Source organism: Elephantulus edwardii, unplaced genomic scaffold, assembly GCF_000299155.1.
Source record: "Elephantulus edwardii isolate Elephantulus edwardi_28Jun2011 unplaced genomic scaffold, EleEdw1.0 scaffold00205, whole genome shotgun sequence".
Classification (NCBI taxonomy): Eukaryota; Metazoa; Chordata; class Mammalia; order Macroscelidea; family Macroscelididae; genus Elephantulus; species Elephantulus edwardii.
Window position 1 is genome coordinate 4,275,992 of NW_006399955.1, and position 2,646 is coordinate 4,278,637.

The window sequence follows — 2,646 nt, forward strand, 5'->3', positions numbered from 1 at the left end:
TGGGGGGCAGAGGAGAGGGGTGTAGAAAGGAGCAGAGGGGTGAGAATGAGTGGAGGACGGAGAGTAATCAAAGAGTTGCACAATTAGATGGGTAGAGAGAGGGGTAGTTAAAGGGAATGGGAAAGATCTGGTGTGAAAAACAGTGTCCACAAGCTTTGTAAGCAAACCAGTCTAAAAATAATTTAAAAAAAATATAAAAAATAATCTCTATCGTGCCTGCGTGGGCGGGGCTCGGGTTCCGGTGCTCAGATGCCGGGAGGTCTCCGCCGGCCAAGAGGATGGCGGGCTGTGGAAAGCTCATCACGATGATCGATGATCGGAGACGAGGACACGGTGACTGGCTTCCTGCTGGGCGGCATAGGAGAACGCAACAAGAAACGCCATCCGAATTTCCTGGTGGTGGAAAAGGATACAACCATCAAAGAGATCGAAGACACTTTCCGGCAGTTTCTGAACCGAGATGACATTGGCATCATCCTCATCAACCAGTATATCGCTGAGGTGGTGCGGCACGCGCTGGACGCCCATCACCGCTCCATCCCGGCCGTCCTTGAGATCCCATCGAAGGAGCACCCCTACAACGCCACCAAGGACTCCATCCTGCGTAGAGCCAAGGGCATGTTCACTGCCGAAGACCTGCGTTAGGGGTGGCCCAGCCCTCCAGCCCCGCCTTCATACCCAGGCCTCTTCCGGGGCTTGTTATCCACGCTTTGTATTCTGAACCTCTTCCAACTCCTTGCTCACTCCCACTCCAGACGGGCTAAGAGAGGTGGGTAGGGGTCACTGAGAATCTGGCATATAAACCAAGGCTGGTGAGGGAGTGGGAAGCCTGCCCACCTTCTCCCTCTCTCATTAACTCTTCCTGTGCTGTTACACAGTGTTATTGTGGATGTTAAATTAAAATCGTATTCTTGCTTCCAATTAAAAAATGCTTAGAGTATAGAGTGTAAGGTATGTCTGAAATCCCAGACACGGTGTTTTTGAAGCTGTTGATGGAGACGTCTATCATTTTTTAACTTAGTGGAGGTTAAACGCCATTGCCCTCATGTCTATGTAATCTTTAACAAAAGTAATATTTAAAAACCATAACTAAAAAATAGGAAGATCTGGTGGCATAGTGGGTAGGGAGTTACACTGCTTATCCAAAGTTATTGTTAGTCGCTCCACAGAAAGAAACAATCTTCTTCACCCATGCAATTTAAGTTGTTGTTGTTATGTACCATCGACTTGCTTGCGACTCCTAGCGACCCGATGTACAACAGTCTTAAACTCTGCTCTGTCCTGTACCAATTGCACTGTTGTTGGCACCCCCATCCCTATTACCCCAGTCACTGAATCAATCCATCTCATGGAGGGCCTTCCCCTCCTGCGCTGTACCTCCATCCTCCTAAGAATGATGTCCTTCTCCAAGGACCGGTCTCTCCTTACAACATGTTCAAAGTATGTTAGATGGAGCCTCAGAATCCTTGCTTCCAGGGAGCCACCCAGTTTAACTCTCTCTAGGAAGAATTGTTTTTTTTTCTAGCAGTCCATGGTACTCTCAATACTCTTCTCCAGCACCACAGCTCAAAGGCATCAATTCTCCTTCTATCCTCCTTGGTCATTGTCCAACTCTCTGATGCATAAAAAACCATGCAATTTATCGCTTCTGAAAACCTTCTAAAATGTCAATTATGAGTTTAATCTGATGTAAGGATAAGGAAAAAGAACATTTTAAACTGATTAGAAAGCAAAAACCATCAAATATCAAATTAAACTTTTATATAGTAGCTAGCACAGTTATATGAATTCAATTACATTACTTGTCTCCTAATGGACTTGCTTGGGGTCACACTTTTTTGGACCTAACTCAAAGATAATTAACTATGTGCATGTCCACGGGGCCCCGCTGGAATTTTTCAAAACCATCTCAAGAACAGGTTTGAGGCCTTGAGCACCAATGAGCGTGGACCGAATGAGCTCTGGGAGGATGTCAAGAAAATCATGAAGAATGCAGAAGATCGTTACAAAGGCTGAAGAAGAAAAGACCAAGATGATGTCAGATGAGACTCTGGGTACTGCATTAGAGTGCCAAGAAGCCAAAGCTAATGGAAGAAAGCAAGAAATCAAAGAGCTGAACAGAAAATTTCAAAAGGCAGCTTATGACGACAAAGCAAGATACAATAATGAAATGTGCAGAGAGCTGGAGTCAGAAAATCAAAAGGGCCGAACTAGCTCAGCATTTCTTATGCTGAAGGAGTTGAAAAACAAATTCAAGCCACGGGTGGCAGTACTTAAAGATAATTTGGGTAGAATGTTAAATGATCCAGGAAGTATCAAAAGATGATGGGAGGAGTACACAGAGTCACTGTATCAGAAGGAATTGGCTGACACAGAGGATTTTCTTGAACTAGCATATGAGCAAGAGTCTATGGTGATGAAGGAGGAAGTTCAAGTTGCTCTGAAGGAATTGGCAAAAAACAAGGCTCCAGGAGTTCACAGCATATCAATTGACAAACAGACGCTGCCTTGGATGTGCTAAGTTGTGTCAAGAAATCTGGATGACAGAGAGTTGGCCGATTGACTTGAGAAGATATATATTTGCTCCCATTCAAAAGAAAGGTGACCCAACAGAGTGTGGAAATTATCGAACAATATCATTAATAT

The 2,646-nt window shown here is 44.6% G+C and overlaps 1 pseudogene; it reads left to right on the forward strand.

Moving 5' to 3' along the window:
• The first annotated feature begins 278 nt into the window (after window positions 1-278).
• LOC102849559 lies at window positions 279-645 on the forward strand (annotated as a pseudogene).
• Window positions 646-2,646: the final 2,001 nt, after the last annotated feature.